Consider the following 18,890-nt stretch of genomic DNA (forward strand, 5'->3'; position numbering starts at 1 on the left):
GGTTTCAGGGGCTTTAATGGGAGGAGGTCATCTCTGAGTCTCTGTCTGTTTCTATGGATACTGCTGATCAACACATTGAATTTGGAGTCTTCTCACCAGCAGAGACTAAGTGAGGTGTTAGGAGCTCGAAAAGGCCTCTGGGATGAAAACAAACATTTGGAGTTTTTAGTTACTGTCAGCGAGCTGCTGTTCTGTTCCTGTCAAGTCACAGCTCAGTGAGACAAGTGTTGAATTCCCAATCAGTGATTCTGGTCTGTTTGTTGTTTCATGCAATCCTTAATTATTCTCTTTTTCAGGTAAACATCACAAATACTGTCTTCAGTCAAAAAAATATATGTTGACCACAATGGAGCAATATCTCATCTCTGTCAATGATTAACTTAATGATAAAAAGGTGAAATCACTTTGTTGCTTTGCAGAGATGTATGCTTTACAGCTTGTTTTATACATGCTCATTGCTTTACATGATCATCAGCTTTTGCTTTTTCTTTTGCATTCAGTAGCAACTTTCCTACAGCAGCAGTGTTTATAGAAATGGAAGAAAAACAACAACAGCATAGTCATGCCCAGAAGGAATGATTGTTGTTGTTTTTTTTTTTTGTTTTTTTTTTATAATTTATGAAAAGTATAAAATAAATCTGTCTGATTTTGAAATTAAAATGCCATTGAATTTTTAGTAACGAATATTACATATTATAATGCTTTTGTTTCTAAATGAATTTCTTCAAAATTAAAAACTAATTTTCACCTTTACTTTTCATTGTTCACAAAGTCAGAATCAAAAATTCATGTTTTAAAAAATTAAAATATCAATTCAAGTCAAGTCTACAAGCAAACGGGCAGTTAGAGGAGGGAACCAGCTGTGTGCTGGATGTATCAGGCAGGGAACATGGAGGACAAGGCAGACGGTATCGTGTGGTCCAAACCCCTGAGGACCGTGACCTTACAGGAGGCAGCTTTAGTGGGGGGGGTCATCTGGAATTACATACAGTCCGTAGCCGACCATACAGATGGCGGGGAAGACAACGGACAGTTTCACCATGCAGCATACAGTTTGTTACATGGCAGTGGGGGACTCTGGGTCGAGGTCACCTGTGGTCTTACCAGGCTGCTGGGTCTGGTCAGTTCTTTACTGTTGTCCACATCCTCGCGGACAATACAAGGGTTTAATTCCTTGGAGAGAGTAGTTGCCGTTACCCTTGTTACATGTAAAGTACTGTATAATATGCTGTATATTTTTTATTTGCTTTTATATCTCCATATTGTTTTAAAATGTATGTAACGTCATTATTTATTTATTTTTTAAATATTTTTGGGGCTTTTATTACCTTTAATCGACAGGACAGTTTGAGTGTGAAAGGGGGAGACGGAGAGGGGGCGACATGCAGCAAAGGACCGAGGCTAGAATCAAACCTGTGCACATAGGACACCGCTCTATCCACTGATCCACCAGGCACCCCATCATTATTTATTTTAGAATCAGATTTGTTCTCTAAAGTTACTTGTTTGGACTTGCATAAATCAAACAATACATTAACAATGTTATCACAATACTTATTTTAACCAGTTTACACAATAAAAAGACATGCATTTGTAGTATTTGGATTCAGTCAATACTTGACATGCAGTGTCTCAAAAGTAATACCTACGAAGCTTATGAAAATGTAAATAATGACACTTTGGATATGTATTCAAGTTTAATTTGGTAGATGACTAAAAAACTAAGTAGGTGTGTAGAATATATATGTGTTACATATGGCAGATTTAAATGTAATTCATTGATCTCTAGGGGGAAATTTTTACACTTTTAAGTGTTGCTCTCATGCTTTATGTAATATACTATAAAACTATATAAAGAAAATAACAATTCTAAAATAAAAAGTATTTTAAAAATGTGCATTATACTACTATAAAAGAAACAAAATCAAAAAATAAGATTAGGTACAAATATGTGCATCATGCTACAAAGTGTGTTAAATATAAACAGAATATGTTAAAAATGAGACAAGAATATCAGTCAAAACTTTATGGTGGGAGATTTGATACCCGATGCAAAAGCAAGCCTTTATCTCGGTGGTGATGTTGGGCCTGTGGAAAGAGCAGAGATAATTAGATTTGTGATCAGACAGTATTTTCACCAGATGTATTGTGCCGTTTCAATACATGACAGTAACCAAAGCTGTGACAGGCACAACATCGTTGTCCATCAACTGCAGCCTGTGCACTGACAGATACATAATCGCCAGCCAGATAAATATTTTTGGTATGACAACTAATGTACAGCTGCAAAACAACAATTGTTAGCATGTGCTTTTTTTGGCACTGCAGAAGTTTGATAACAGAAACTGTGGTAAATAAATAAACCAATGAGACTACCTGTTTACTTCACATAATCTCAGCCTCACAACTGTATGGTTGTTAGGGACAACAAACAATGGTCATTATTAGAACATTAGAAAATGCTAACATACCAAACACTACTTCTTTAAAGTTCTGCAGAGATTTTGTTCAATTTGTTTATTCGTAGGCATCATTTATTGTCTATTACTGAATTTTTCAAATACAAACCATACAAATACAAGAGCGAATACCCTCACTGAAACACCATCGTTTGTGCTTGTTGACAGCTGCAACCATGAGCTGACAGCCCACCTTGACTGGCTGGATGTTGGCTTGACTTAATCGAAAATTGATTGCTTTGCCCCGGATCGAATTTTATACCTCGTATTTTGGCCTCTGAATTTGGTCACTCAAATTTGAGCAACTTGAGTATATATTATGTGAATTTTGATTTATTGAAAACGAGTTATCGAAAATTTGACGAATTGAATTCAGAGGGAAAAAAAAAAAATTCAGAAGTAATAATTTGAGTGCGTATTCAGTGCTAGAAATTCAATGGCTTTTTAATTTCAAAATCAGATGGAGCAGATTTACTTCCACATGAAAATCCAAATCGATATAAAATTAAGACACATAGAACCATAATGTAATTAGCAACAGTGAAAAGGCGATATCGTGTACATGTAAGTTTCTGTGTTCCTGTGATTTACACCTGATTCAACTGCTTATAGAGACACTGCAATATTTAAATGAAACTCTTTGAAAACTTTGTTTGATTGATTGAAAAAAGAGGCAGTTTATGTCACCCATAATTTTCCTATAAAGCTGAATTTCGCTTGACTTTGAAAGCTTGGAAATCTTTCTGAGCACTTGAAGGCCACCTTCCATTGTATTCTGTAAAATAGGCTGTTCTTTCTCACACATGCTCCACTCTCTACTGGACTCTTTGGATAATACTCCTGTAATCTTGAGCACGCATTCGTACACTAAGAAAAACATAAATGTAGCTGGCCAATCAGGATGTGCCTGCCCGAATACATACAGACCCCACAATATAAAGGAAGGCGGGTTGCCGTTGTCGTTCTTTTTCTCTTCACAGACAACAAACTGCAAATTCCCTTGTGGATTGAGTTGCTACTTCATGAACCTCATCAGTGCCTCAGTGCAGTCCATGCTGAGAGCAATGAAAAGCAGCCACCAGCCTGTGAGGCCTAATTGGTGTTGCCTGAGTTGAAACACCAGCAGTGGTGGGATCACCTCAGATACTTCAGTGTGATGCTTTGCCGCCATGAGAGTGAGCAGGAGCTCAAGAAGTTTATCCCCTCCTCCATCGACAGTCAGAGAGCAAGGAGCCTTTGACCACGGCTGCTGTGTGACAGAGAGACGCTGGATATTTTGACTAAATGTTTTGGGAGTCCAGCTTGCTGCAGCTGCTGTTAGAGATGTGTTGGGCAATTCCTAGTTTCCCCTCAGCTAAATGTCCCCTGTCATCAGGGTGTCAGATTGGCATTTTGGACCAGCAGGGCCATAATCTGATTCAAGGTTTTGCTGCAGCAGGATGTGTGATGTCTGCCACAGGCTCTCACCATGTGTGGCAGAGATTTACTCCCCCTAAAAGTCAAGTCAATTGAATTTATAAAGCCCATTATCACAAATCACAATTTGCCTCAGACGGCTTTACAGCATACAACATCCCTCTATCCTCAGACCCTCACAGTGGATAAACCCCCCCACCCTGCTCAATAAAACCTTTAATGTGTAAAAAAAAAAAAATGGTAGAAACCCCAGAGGCACTGCAGGGATCTCTGTTAGTATCACCATTACAGAAAGGCTTTTTGTGTTGGTCTACACAGTCACTTAACACTCCAAACAGCTAGAAGAGGAAAGACAGCAGTCCCATTGGCCGCTCACCCATCCACAGAAAGGAGAAGCGATGAAGTGTTGTCATGGGTTGAAAGAAAAAGAGACAGTGGTACACAGCTATGGCAGCCCCCATTTCCAGCTGCCTCTTCAGAGACACCCCATCATTGCCCCCCTCATGCCGCGGTGAGCGGTGACAAAGTTGCAATGTCTTAGTGTTGATGTTAATGCTGGTAATATGGAAATGTTTATTAAACATATTACGTTCCTCAAGAGCATTTCCCTCTTCTTCCTTACTTCCTGGTTCCACCATCCCGAACGGGACTTCAGATGAGGCTTTCATGACTGTGCTAGAAAAATATACCCCCACCCTCCCGCTCCAGTGCAGGAGAAAGATGACGTGGAATTAATGATAGTTTACACGTGGCTTCAAAGTGCTGTGTGCATTTATAAATGCCATACGCTGTGTGATGATCTAGTCTTGTCATAAAACACCTATACAGGGCATCTGGATAGCACGAAAAAAAAAAAAAAAGCAGTGAGTGAGCAGTGCGTGACAAATAGACAGTGAAAATTATGTTTTGATAATTCTGTTGACTCTATATCTTCTCTTACTTCAGTTTAAAAGTTGAGGGAGTACAAAGATGTATGTTTTAGTCAAACTTACCTGCTCCCATTTCAAAATAAAAGTCGCCTGACAACGTTTTCATTGACAGAATCTCTTCTTTTGTTTACACAAGGCATTTTATTGTGAAATATTTGCAGGACCGTGTTGTTGACAATGTGGGAGCTTGCAGAAATTACTGGAATTTGTGCTTATAAATGTGGAAATATGGCATCCATAGCAGCAGGCAGTCCTGTAGAAGTGTCAAAGCAGCAACATTGCCACAAGTGCAAAACATGCTGCAGTTCGGTGAGGTTGCCGTCGCACACTGCTCATGCAGCCACTGTGTTTCAGGTGTGAGGTGCACGAGTGCGGTTATAGGGCTGGCAGAAGGGGAAGTGAATGGGTCCCACCTGGATCTCCATGTTATGTGCAGTTGGCTTTATTCTTTCCATTTTGCAGTGTTTGATGGTTAGAGAGCTGTCGCATTCAACTATTAAAGTGTAAGCTAAAGCCATCTCTTCCTGCTATAGGGGTTTTAGTGAAAGACTAGTCTTTGCCCAACCTCTCATGCAATGGTTTTTGCAGGGGGTTCTTGTGAAGCGTGCCTCTTTCCCGTGATGGGACCTGTCTCCTGGGGTGTGCGGCCTTAGTGAAGATTCCATTCAGGCCTCTGGAGCACTCCTCTCTGAAGGAGTTGTCATTTAGTTGTGACATTGGCTAAGAAAGTGTGGGAACCAACCACCCTATTTGTGCATCATAGTTGCTTGTTGCTTAATGGTGACCACAGTGGGGCTTCTCTTAGACAAAGTCCCTCCTCTTTTCCCAAGAACATATGGAGTTTGTTCAGGTCAAGAGCTTTTTGTCTTCCACCCCATGAAGGGGTCGGGGTTTCAAAGTTGCATTTGCTCTACCCATTTTGTGTGTTGGCATGTTATGTTGAAGACGCAGCCCCCATAGGATGCACTTAACAGGTGTATGTGTGCTTTGATGATGGTGTGGTCATATCAAAAAAAAAAAAAAAACCTTGTGAAATGCCTTTGCAAGTGCTTCTTCCATACTGTGGGGTTTGCATGAATTTGGCGAGGCACATCCTGATTAGCCGGCTAGATTTATGCTTTTTTTTAGTGTGCAAATGTGTGCTCAGGATGAGAGGAGTATAACCCAAAGGGTCCAGTAGGGGTTCACCTGTGCTAATAGCGCTAGGGTTCAAATATTAAAACCTTTTGTTGCTTCTCTGTCTAGATGTTAAAGTGGCCACTATGATTACAAGGAAAATTAAAGAATAATAGAAAAAAGCACATCAAAAACAAAATGTTGTGAAGGACAAATGGAAAGGGCTGAGTTGATGGGGTTGTGTTACATCATGAAATACAATCCAGAAATGCAGTTTTGAACTGTAGCTGTATTAGTTTGAAGGCTAATCAGATGCCAAACCAATGCACAGTGGTTTACAGTACTCTGACTAAGAAGTGCAAAGTGGTTTACAGTGAACAGAGTGAAGAGCATGCATTGGTTTAAAGTATTATGAGTAAAGAGTACACATTGATTTACAACATGTGTACGGAGTGGTTTACAGTTCTGAGAGTAATGAATAAGGAGTGCACAACGCTTCACAATGACATAAGTAAGGAGTGTACAGTGGTGTACTATAAGTAGGGAGTGTACAGTGGTTTACAGTACCATGAGTAAGGAGTACATAGTGGTTGACAGTACTATGAGCAAGAACGTCTGCACCTGCATGAGAGAAAATAACTCTCCACACCAACAGGTGGCGGTAGTCTGTAATCATTACTCAAAACAGAAATCAGAAGACTCACATGATGGATTCAAGATGCCAGTTAGTCAATTTGCACAATAACAACACAACGTGCGCAAGACAAAAAAAAAAAAAAAAAAAAAAAAAGAAGACAAAGGCCAACAGAGCAACCATCAGCTTAGTGTATCAGGGCCCTTGAAGCTCTGAAATGTGCAATTGCAGCCCAGTGTCACTGGTTTATTTTGCAAGACCACCCTGTGTCAACAAAGTGGACTCATCAAAGTAAATGTGGGAGCTGCCGTTTTTTCACGCTGTGTTGATCTGCATACATTCTGAAGCTGCACTTCAACTGACTTAAGCTGGAATCAAATATAGGCAAAGGCGTTTACATGGCAGATAATTTTGTACTGTGAACACTGTATTTCCACTGTTTATCTTGATAAGATCAAATTGTTGCTACTGTAAAAACTTTCCAGAGTTGCAAAGTCCTATGTCAGAATTTAATAAATCATTCTACGGTGTTTCGATGTCTGCTACACCTCCAAACTCATGGACTTATTTATTACTTAATTGGACTTCCTGGATTGTATGTCATTGTCTCACTGGCACTTGACAACACACCGCCACCAATGTAGCGAGCCCGAATGTTGTTTTAATGCAGGGCTGATTATGATGGAGAAGCAGCATTCCTCTGAATAATGCAGACGTATAATAATCATGACGGAAATTCTTTAAAGGGACATCACATATAAAAGTTAGCTGTCTGCAACTAAGAAAAATAAGTCCACTTCTGAGATTTAAAACTTCTAAGAACATTAAAAGACTTTCCATTAAATCTGCAAGCAGTTGAGACAGCAGTATTGGTGAATCAGCAAGAATACTAACTATGGATCAATGAAATGTTAGATCACACACACACACACACACACACACACACACACACAGACACTCACACAAATTGCTCAAAAGCTTGTGAATGCTTCAAGCAGGCCATTAGATTATTTGACATGTTTTATTTTCACTCTGTCATCTTCTGCCCGCCTATCCTGTAAGCAAAGTGTTTACTCAGCTAACATTTCCTGATTCCCTGTTTGTTCTTCTTGTGTTTCAGTATGATCTACTCCTTGATTACCTCATAACTACTGATTTATCAGCAACTGGAGAAGAACGAAAAAAAAAGCTTCTGGATACCCAGACTGCCACTGTCTTAGTCGAAAATATAAAGAAAACAAAGGAAATGTACGGACAATACAAGAATATGTTTTTGCTGTGAAGTCAAACAATGAACTACATGGGGGTCAAACTTCATTTCTGATTTATCCCCTTATGAAAACTGAAGACTGAAAGTCCTGTTTACAGTTTGACTGGTTGCAGCGAGACCCAAGTTAATCACTGCCTAGACAACATTTGTATCACACATTCACACACTCACTCACTCACTTGCTCGCTTGCTTGCTTACACACACACATACAAACACACACAGACACACACATACACACACACAAACACACATCACAGCCTCCTCTGGAGTGGTACCGTACTTACTGTATAGTAGCAGCACCAGTAGCCCAGGGGACGAAGAACACAGTAGCAATTGCACTGTTTGTCTCAGGCACAGCATGGTGAAGCACAGCTCACCAACCCTCAGTCATTCCTCACCAACTGTAGCTTCACCCGTGGGTCAGAAACAAGGGATAAATGGACGAGTGGATGGATGTACAGAAAAGAGAATGTTCTGGGGGGAACACCAGAGTAGCCAGTTCAATATTTTCTCCTGGAAAGTACAGTCCATGGCCCGTACATTTTTTTCTTTTTAAAATTACGTGAATGGCTTTTGTGACGTGTGCATTTTGGTGTATTCTTTAACATAAAGCATTTCTAATTGAATTATGATCTACGGTGAAAGGTATTATATACAGCAAATGCCTTCTTAGTGTTGTTCTAGTGTTGTTCTATTGTGGGAAACTTTTCTAAAACTTTAAACTAAAAACACCTGTACAAGCTTTTATAGTAGAGAAGCACACATTCTTTGCACAAAAAGTGTCTTGGATCTTGCACAATATTCTCAATATTTGGTTATATATTAGAGATCATTTATGATAGACTAGCCACATAGGTGAAGGTCTTCCAACATGTAGAGAACTATCAAACCCTATCTATAGATGGGGGGACAATGTGAGTCTTTTCTAGCTTGATTTACCCCATCGACCATAATGTTGTCTTTTCAGTATTTAAATGTATTTATTTATGTCTATTTATGAGATACTGATGGCTTACCTCCCTCCTCTAATTTAAACAAAATATTTTTTCCATTGTAACCAGACCATGATAAGACAGAGAGAGATGAGATGGATAAAGGTGCCGAGCATTGATCTGTCTGTCTCTGTGATTTGAATCAAAGAAACTGTAGCAGATGACACACATTATATATCTATGTCTGAGCTGTCTGTGATAACTGTGTAATGATTTCCAGAAAAAAAAGTTACTCCCTTCCTTACACACGTCAAAGGACAAGCTCAGCTTCAGATCTTATCGCTGCAGCTTGAATGAATTCTGTGTCTCTCTCAGAGACACTTTGGCAGGCCAAGGGCTTGAACCTGCATCTTCCATGTGTAGCAGTTTTCTAACCACCAACTCTATAGATATTCATCATCTTCACACATGAGCTCACGTCTTAAGCTGCTACTCGACAAGCAGATAGGAATGCCCAGTTATTGTTTTCTCTTATTCTAATTCAAGCATTTTCTAATCTAGCTGTGTATGTGACCAACCATGTTGAATTTAGATATTGTTTATGAAATAAAATATTTTAAAATCAAAGATTTCGTGTTTATGTCTACAGATGTGCTGTGTTCTAATTTGTGTGTGAAGGCCATGCATAATCACAACAAGAGAACATGGGAGAAATGGTAAATGGAAATAATCTTTTTGACCACTCAAATCGCTTTCACGCTACATGTCACATTCACCCATTCATACACACATTCACACACTGGTGGCAGAGGCTACTGTACAAGGTGCCACCTGTTACTCAGTAATCATTCGTACGCATGCACACTCCAATGATGCGGCATCGGGAGCAATTTGGGGTTCAGTATGTTGCCCAAGGATACTTCGACATGTTGCCCGGGGATCGAACAGCTTGACCTTCTGATTAGAAGACGACCTGCTCTACCTCTGAGCCAAAGCCCCCCCCACACACACACACACACACCAAATGAAATCCAGTAAGTACCAGCTTGAAAGACTATGAAACAAAAAACCCAGTTTAACAGTTCATCTTCAAGCCTCCACTGATTACCTCCAACAGTACAAAGCTGCTCTCACCAGCCCGGTCCACCTACTACTCTCATCTGTTGACTCTGGCTCCACTAATCCCAAGGCTCTGGCGGTCTTTTCACCAGTAGGCAACTGTGAAAGAACAGCATCGATTCCATCAAAAGAGGCATCCACAGCAAGCATGAACAGAGTTTTAAAATCTGGGTGGGCTAACGTGACACTGTTCGCAAGCTCAAGTGCATGCTGTTCAGGGGGAGCGAAGACCATAAGATCATTAAGGTAGCACAACAGATTTGTGAAGTTCTTGTCACCAAAGATGTTCATCATCATTCGCACGAGTGTGGCGGGGCTGTTGGTCAAGCCCTGAGGCATTCAGTTATACTCATGGAGACCGAATGGTGAGGAGAATGCAGTGTACTTTTTTCATCTTTGTGTAGACTGACATTGTAAAAGCCTGACTTAAGGTCCATGGTAGAAAAGACCACATTACCTCCAAGAGCAGCAACAGCATCTGTGTGATGGGGTAATGAGTTCGCATCTTTCACCGTTCTGGTGTTTAACCATTTGAAGTCATTGCAGATGCGAAGGTCACCTGACGGCTTGACAGCTAGGACAAAGGGAGAAGAGTATTCGCTCTGAGACTTACGGGTTATCCCTAGTTCTTCCATCTCATCCAAAGCTGTCCGCAGCTTGTCATAAAGGCATGGTGGGACTCGGGTTTGTCATCTGCCAGGCAGATCCTATGCACAAAGTCTTTTGCGTCACCACAGTCCATTTTGTGCTTTGAGAAGATGTACTGTTAGATGATTTTAAACAGTTTATCTTTCCACTCAGGGGAAACTTCACAAGATGAGATGTCAAAGTCTCGCAAGCCCATGGCAACTAGAACATTTTTCATCTCCTCATCTGATCTCGGTGCATGAGATGGGTCTTGAGTTAACTACACATTGGACTGAATGGGAACCGGTTCAGGTAAGAGAGACATAGAGAGACATGGTCACATATTAGCAATTTTCGCATTTCTCTTAAGGGTTAGTAGTTTTTCTGTTGGATTCACTATTTTGACAGGGACCCAACCATCTTCCCTTAATGTAGCGATGACTCTCCCCACCAAGATTTGAGCAGGTCTGGATCTGGAAGTGGTGGGCTCAATGACAACTGTTCTCCCAAATACAGAAGCATCAGAAACTGGCAGCTTAGCTCACTCTAAATGTTCAGACATAGGCTATAAGGTGACACATCTCTTAAGTTTAGCTGTAACGATTCTGGTTGTCATTGTTTCAACTTCAGAAGTTTCTGAGTTGGACAGTAAAAACATCAAATGAGACAGGTCATCGTTTGGGATACCTTTCATGTCGTTAACAGTGGTTCTGCTGTTGACCTTCACTTTCATCTGTGAAATAAGCCATTAAATGGCATTGCTGCCCTGGACCATGTCATCAGTCTGACCTGGCACTACCAAGACAGGGATTATCACTTTAAAGCCAAAGACAGTGACAGTGAGGTCATACATAGCAGAAGGCGTAACAAGGTTCGCTCCACAACCAACAGTAACAAGTCCTCAGCTGACTTCCTCTCAAGGTTGGTAACAGACTGTGAGAGTTCGTCTTCAGCTCATCACAACATATGCAGTCTTAAAGAACGCAGCAGTCACGTGACATTTCACTGCGGGACTACAACTTGACCGAGACTGTTTCCAGGTCAACACAAAGGTTACTGTCGGTCACTACCATATCAGACTGTTAGTATAACAATATGAGCATGACAAAGATTAATAAGCACTTTTGATGGACGAAAGTTCGCCATAATCAGTTGCCCCAAAGGATTGCGTTAAACCTGTTGAAGATGCTCCCAGCTTAGCTGATCTGCTGGAGCGATTCCAAGACCCATGGTAAGTACAAATTATTCACCCATCCATACATGTTATGGCCAAGGTTGAAAATATCAGAATGTCCCTTTAATGCTAATTAATATCCAAGAAAAAGTTCAAAATACAAAAGGTACCAAAAAAAAAAAAAAAAAAAAAAAAAAAAACAAAGTACAAACAAAATAGGAATCAAAAACCAAATTGAAACAAACCAGGATCACTAGAAGAATGCAGATGAAGACATGAGGAAACATGGAGGATGGCGGCAAGGTTACCAGCAGCAGGGATAACAGTAGAGTAAACAGAGGAACTGACAAGGGACAAAGAGAAACACACAAGTATATATACACACAGGAAACTGATCAAGACAATGACAAACAGCGCAGCTGTGGCTCAGAGGTAGAGCAGGTCTTCCTCTAATCGCAAGGTCAGCCGTTCGATCCCCAGCTCCACCAGTCCACATGTCAAAGTATCCTTGGGCAGGATACTGAACCCCGAATTGCTCCCAATGCTGTGTCATCGGCATGTGAGTGCATGTGATTGGCCACTGGGTAACAGATGGTACCATGTATGGTAGCCTTGAATGGGTGAATCTGACACATAGCGTGAAAGCACTTATAAAGCGTTATACAAGTGCAGTCCAAACAGAAACAGGTGTGCAGAGAAGACTAACAAGGGGGACAAACCTGTCTAATACAAGACAGGTAAAATTGATCAGGGAAACACACAAAGACAGGTGGTAAAACCAGACATGACACAGGAGGATTGAAAATATAAAATAAAAAAGGAAACAGAACATGAGAAACTGCCCAAAACAAAGTCCACAATATAATCAAAACCTCAAATCATGACATTGGTGACTGAATAACTTTGAAAAATGCTGAATTGAAAGGTTTTGTGTATTGCAGAGCACTGCTAAATTTTTCGAAATAATTATCCAGAATTGTTTGTAATGGTTAATGATTTAGACACTGCTACATACGTTGTACAACACATTTTGTTTCTTTTGCCTAATGACATAAAGTTGACATCATAAATAAAAACAATTCATTTCAGCATTGAGTGTTTCACTGTTGCTGACCTCAATTATGTCATTCAGGTCATGCACATTGTTGCCTCCTGACCATGCCCACCCTTATCCCCCCATGTCTGAATTCCACACGTTCTCATCTGGTCTCCCTGATTAGTCCACACCAACACAAGTCTTAGGTCTTGGGTCTAAGGTCGCATTCACTTGAACTGTTTGGCCTGCTTAAATGGACCAGAGCTTGTTTCCTCAGATAGTCCGGTCCGTTTGGGGTGGTGTGAAAGCTCAATCAAACTTTGGTCCACTTGAAAAGAGGGGTTTCGGTCCGCTTCCAAGTGAACCCTGTTGCGGTTCATTTGTCGTGTGATTGAAAACAAACCAACTACAGGACTTTATAATAGGAAAAATGTGATTTTAGCAGGATTTCTACAGCTGAATCATTAATAAATCCATCTGCTGATCATCAAATATTTCCACAATCTCATAGTGACAACAGCCAGCGCCGCCACTATGGGCAAACGCAGCACAGCAGCACAGGAGCACAGGCACGCTTTTATGTTATTATCATTAAAACAGTCAGATTCCTCTGCTGAGCAAAGTTTTTCAAAAGTTAAGCTCATTAAAGCATACCTGTGTTCAACAATAGGAAAGTAATGTCTAACTGACCCCTCTTGTCATCAGTGTTACTGCAGAACTCACTCAGAAGCTGTCACTTAATGACCTGATTAATGACCTCTCAGCAGGTAATGCACACATGCGTCTCCAGAGCCTCTAGCAGCTGCTGAAAAATGCCTGTGATTTTTCTTTTGTCAGAGAAGACTGTGATGAAGCGGCGTTCTCGGGATGTTGGTCCCTCGCCCAGTATGGGGTCATCGCCCCCCGGAGCCAGACTTGGGGAAGGAAGGGGCCGGCAAGTGTCTGGTGGCCCGAAGAAAATACATGGAGCCGACACCCTGTGGGCCCACCACCCAGAGGGAAAGGAAGCATGGTTGGGTGCATTATGTGCTGGATAGCAGGCAGGGGCGGGGCCCTGGGCGTGCCAATCCTCAGCATTGCAAACTGGTTCTAGGGACGTGGAACATTACCTTACTGGTGGGGAAGGAGCTAGCGCTGGTGCGGGAGGTGGAGTGGTACCTACTAGATATAGTTGGGCTCACCTCCAAGCTAGCACTGATCCTAGAGCCATACCCCTGGAAAGGGGCTGGACTCTCGCCTTTTCCGGAGTTGCCCAGGGTGAGAGGTGCCGGGCGGGTGTGGGGATACTCACAAGCCCCTGGCTGAGCATCACTGTGTTGGAGTTTACCACAGGGAACGAGAAGATGGCCTCGATGTGACTACATGTTGCGGTGAGGTCTCTGACTGTTGGGTGTGTGTATGCACCCAACAGTCAGTTTGGAGTACCCAGCCTAACTCCAGGCGGTGCCCTGGAAAGGGCGCCAACTAGGCAATGACAGAGAAACCTGGAGGGGCATTATTGGGAGGCACAGCCTGCCCGATCTGAACCCAAGTGGTGTTTTGATATTGGACTTCTGTGCCAGTCATGGATTGTCCATAATGAACACTATGTTTGAGCATAGGGATGTTCATAAGTGTACTTGCTCCTTTGGCCAAAGATCAATGATTGATTTTGTTGTTGTATCATCCGATCTACAGCTGTATGTCTTGGACACTTGATTGAAGAGAGGAGCAGAGCTGTCAACTGATCACTAATTGGATCAAGTGATGGTGAAGACTGCTGGATAGACCTAATAAACCCAAGCATGTTGTGAGGGTGAACTGGGAATGTCTGGTGGAGGTCCCTGTCTGTGAGCTCTTCAACTCACACCTCCGGAGAAAATTTTCATGGATCCCGGGTGAGTTTGGGGACATGCAATCCGAGTGGTCCTTGTTCAAACCTCCATTGCAGAGGAAGCTGTTAGAGGCTGTGGTCAGAAGGTCGTTGCTGCCTGTCATGGTGACTCTTGACTCGAAACTACTCAAGTGTGTTCTTTTAAAAAAAATGTTGGTGTTATTTTTACATAATTAATCTTTCATAGACTTAGCTTAATCAAATAATGGTCTTTAGGTTTTACTCAGTCCCACTTTGGAATTACACATTTGCATTTGTACAACCTTTTCTTTGGGTTAATCCAACTGAATCTGTATATAGTCATGTTTCTATAAAGAAGAAATACTATTTCTTCCTTACACTAGAGTAAGGAAGAAGGAATTCTGCCTTACACTAGTGTAAGGTCATACATAAATGCTTACTTAAATTCAGCGTTGATTAAATTTATATTTCTCAGGTTTCAGCCACAGTTAAGGAGTACACGTCCTGTGCCTCATCAGTTTACCAAAGAGGTGATTCTCCTGCAGGAACACGTGACTACACATGTGCCGAGGCGTGCCAGCAAAGCGGATGCCAACTGTGGATGAACGCAGGTAAACTTTTACTCTGTGTCAAAGTGGTTTTCTTTGTTATTTATATGAAAATGAAATCATTGTCATCATGTTAACCAGTCCCCCTCACTGGACTCACATTAATATACTGTATATACTACTGTTAATATTTTTTTATATTATTATTATTAATCAATTTCAATTCTTTTTGTTTGCACTATTTCATATGTAAGATTTCTATTTTCTATTTCACATATTGCCCATATCTCATATGACATTGGTTGTTGTAAATCAACTACGTTTTCTCTTTTTCTCATTTCTTCACTACACAAATTTCACTAGGATATTTCCCAACGATTTTCCCAGTGCAATATGATTGTAAATATCTTATCACAGAAATTCTCTTAAGAAAAACTGATGAATTTTTGCTTGCATAAACACTATGAATGAAACCCAAATATTTGAATGCACTAAGGGTATTCTTTTAGTTGTAAACAAAACTTTTTATACAATGTAGTTTTCGTTACCCCAGCCACTCTAAACAAGTTGAGCCATGTCTTAGCCCAAAACAAACAGAAGCTGTTTCATCAAAAGTCCATTTATGTCAGACCTGATAAAGTCATTTTAAGTGAGGACAAAGAGGAAGACTGTAAGTATGAAGACTTAAAAAGATCTATGACATTTAAAATGATAGTATTGGGTTGGATTAAACTGGATGTCTTCCAGTACGGTTTTGTTTACTATGACATTCCTTGACATTTGATGTATTTATCTGTTTTAATGGACAGTTAATTTCTGATGGTAATAGCTGACATACAAACAGTTTGCAGACATACCGAGCAAGGACAAATGTGGTAAATTATTTTAACTACATGTACATACTAAGAAAAACTAAATTCATTTGACGTAAGTTTTCATTTTGATTGTCTGAATAGAGTTATGCTGAAATTTTCATGCTTTTCAGCATTGCATCTATACTTTTTTTTCCTACACTGTTTACAGTTTAGGTTTCTATGTAACATGGACATATGAGCTGTGACATTTAATTGCCTTTGATAACAGCAATGAAAAACAATGGATACTTCTATGCTGGCCAGATCATGGCAATGTCAATTGCCCATGGTGGACAAAATCCTTGTTTCTGTGTCTGAGGTCGTGTATGAGTGTCTTCAAAAGGGTCCAGATAATGTAATGGTCACAGCTGATCACATTACTGATGAAGAAACAATGCTGCATGTGCAGAGGGTAAGTGAATGTGGGTTTCACATTTAAGACCCCCATTAAGGCCCTGTTTTTTGTATGTTTTTTTTTTTTTTTTTTTACCAAAGAAAATTAACTTGCTCATTTGGTGAGTGAGTGTGCTAATAGGAGGATTCAGAGAACAACTGCACCTTAGCTTTTGTTTCAGTTTCTGGTTGCTTCTAAGCTCTCCTATATGTATGCTCTTTACAATCTGCATTCTGTCACATGCAAAACAAACATGAATCACACCTGCTGCACACTTGCATGCAACAGGACGTTGAATTTGTATTCATTTTTAAGCATAACTTTTAATTACTTTCAAATCAAAGTATATTTTACAATTTCAGGATAGAGGATAAGTAAATAGATAGCTACAGGCTACTTGGATGATGATTTGATGATCAGCTCACATACAAGATTTAGTATACATAAATCTTGTCTGATCCTGTTGGTTTGTCTCCAGATTGTAGTAATCAATGAAGCTACATGTTCGCTCCTCAAGTTTTCACAGTGCTCTTTTTTTATGGTTTCTGAATGTTTCGGCAATTTTTCCGTTAAAAATAACACAAATCCACTGACATTTAATACAGTTTCTGTTTCTGCTACATTGCTGGTGTCTATTAAATAATAAAAACACGTAAATACCTGCCAGCAGGTATCCACAGGATCTCAGAGGGAGAGAGAATTGATGCTTGGTTTGATTCATGTCACTCCCATACACGCTCATGTATCATCAAACCACTTAATCTAATCTTTCCGACTGTGTTAATGCCGATTAGATTGCTTGCTGTCTACATCCAATATGTAAACAGGTGTCTTATACATAGATCTTGCAAGCTGAGACAAACTCACAACTCCAAGATGCAGTTTCACAGGCAGCCAGCCTGGTTAGCATGGCTGGTCACAATCTTTGCAAAACATTAGAAAACAAGAGACTGTTTTAGACTTGGCCCACAGGTATTTCCTCCAGTGGACTCGTGCACCATTTGAAAGGCATTTACAAGTTATATCTTAGCACATGTTGTAAATATACCTGAGCAGACAAAATAAAGGTTTAGGAAAAATAACATGAAAGGTGAGGAAACAAAGCTGAAATGGCTTTGCTTAATAGTTGGAAATATAGCAAAAGAATGTTAAAAGTGACTTTATTTTTTGACTGGAATTATAGGATTTGTATAGATAAAGAACGGGAAAAAATGTTTCCTTATTACAAGGTTCAGAAATGGATTAAAGTCTCTAGTTGTCCTAGATGCTATCCAGCGATACCCTCTATAGATGAAGTGCCTTTTCGTCCATGCTGGAAAGGCTTTAACAGCAAGTGATATGGAGAATCTCTTCCAGATCATTCATTCCCAAAGGGGAAGTAATGCTTTCCAAGAAGAGTGCCGGACCTTGGCTTTCTGGCAAATATCAGGATCTATCCCACATCAGTCTCATTTATTCCCACTTTCTTTTAAATAGGGCTACATATCTAAAGCTACCGCCATTGTGTTGTTGAAATGTTTGGGATTATATATGGCTTCATCAGTTCCTCATCAATAACAGTTGTATCTTTCCTGGTTGTAGAGGGATAGCCAAATAAGTATGGCAGATATTAGTGCAGGTCCAGGTCTGTGCACCATATTGATTATAATAAAATGGCATCGACATTCAAGATGCATTCATTATCACAAGCATCTCAACATATACACCATATCTTGATTTTTAAGGCTGTTGATCACAGATAATACCCAACGTTCAGTAGCAGTCTCTCTCTGTGTCTCTGTGTCTTTGTCTGTCTTTCTACCTGTGTCTCTGTCTTTCTCTCTCATTGATAACCCTCAGGCTGAAACTCTGTGTCAATCGTATTGTCTTCATCAGTCTCAGGTGTCAGAAAGCGTCCTGTCATCGTGGTCGTCCAGCAGTCCACAGTTAAATGTGTTAAGTGCAACTGCATGTTGATGCACCAGCAGCTCTTGGAAGATCTGTTGGGTCCATTAGATAATTGTCATGTCAAGGACATTATGTCAAGTTGTTCTTTGTCTTGTGTCTATGTTGTCTTGTGATTTCCTGTTTTATTTTGAAATCCTAACTCACCTCTCGTTCAGGTCACCTTACTTCCTCCCTTTGTGTATTTTCCCGCCATAGTGATATAGTCTGCGTCTCCCCTTGTCCTGTGCCAGTTCGTCTTGTCTCATCAGCCAGTGAACCAGCACTGAATTCATGCCCAAGCCAAGTCTTGTTGTTGCTCAAGTCTTTGTATTATTCAGGTTTGAAACCTATTTTATTTTGATACTTTGTTGGACTCTAGTTTTCCTGCAACCTCGTTTGAGTGAATTTTTGTTGATACTTTGTTTCCTTATCTGAGAGATTTTTGTTGTTACTTTTTACCTCTTCTGAGTGGTTTTGATTTTGCATCAACTGCGTGTAAAGACATTTCTGCTGCCTTTAAAAATAACGTTTTTTTGACCTTTTATTACCTGGTGTCGTGCATTTGGGTTCAGTTCCAGTTCAGTCTTGTCAATAACTCTTGGTTGTGATTTGATGCTATAT

The sequence above is a fragment of the Plectropomus leopardus genome, chromosome 16, assembly GCF_008729295.1.
Source record: "Plectropomus leopardus isolate mb chromosome 16, YSFRI_Pleo_2.0, whole genome shotgun sequence".
Taxonomy (NCBI): domain Eukaryota; kingdom Metazoa; phylum Chordata; class Actinopteri; order Perciformes; family Serranidae; genus Plectropomus; species Plectropomus leopardus.